The sequence below is a fragment of the Eurypyga helias genome, unplaced genomic scaffold (genome assembly GCF_000690775.1).
Source record: "Eurypyga helias isolate BGI_N326 unplaced genomic scaffold, ASM69077v1 scaffold19199, whole genome shotgun sequence".
Lineage (NCBI taxonomy): Eukaryota > Metazoa > Chordata > Aves > Eurypygiformes > Eurypygidae > Eurypyga > Eurypyga helias.
The window spans coordinates 1-587 of NW_010274165.1; positions in this window are offsets into that span (position 1 = coordinate 1).

The window sequence follows — 587 nt, forward strand, 5'->3', positions numbered from 1 at the left end:
GCAGAAGGGGAAAGATATGTCCTAATTCTGGGCCGCAGAAATACACGGGAGGGACATTTCGGCAGGAAAGGATGGAGAAAACCACCTGGAAGAGGTGGATAAAGCCCACCCGCCCCAGGAGGTCTCGTTTCAGCCACAGGGGATAACAAGGAAAGTGTCCAAATATTTTATTCTTCACAAGTTACAGTGACCACGTTACTTCATGGAGCATTTACACATCATTTTTCTTGGCATCGATCCCCAACTACACCTGCTCACCCACACGACAGGGGCCTCTTCCCCCTCACGCCCACCTCAACCCGCAGGCCAGGCCGAGAACGCGCCTTCCCCGCCGCAACCGGGGAACTAATCCCCAAATCGATCCGAGGGCGATAAAAAAAGAAGTCTCTGGCCTTAACTTGTGACCGTTAGGGGAGCCTGGAGAGCTTTCTCTTGGCTGTAGGGGGGTGGAAAGCTGCGGGTGGGCCGGAGGGGCCTTTCCCCTCTCATCACGCGCCACCTGGTCCCTCCATCCCTCGCGCTGAACCAGCGGCCGCTGGATTTCCGCCTACCCAAGCGGCGTTATTCCTCCTTCCATCGGTACAGCC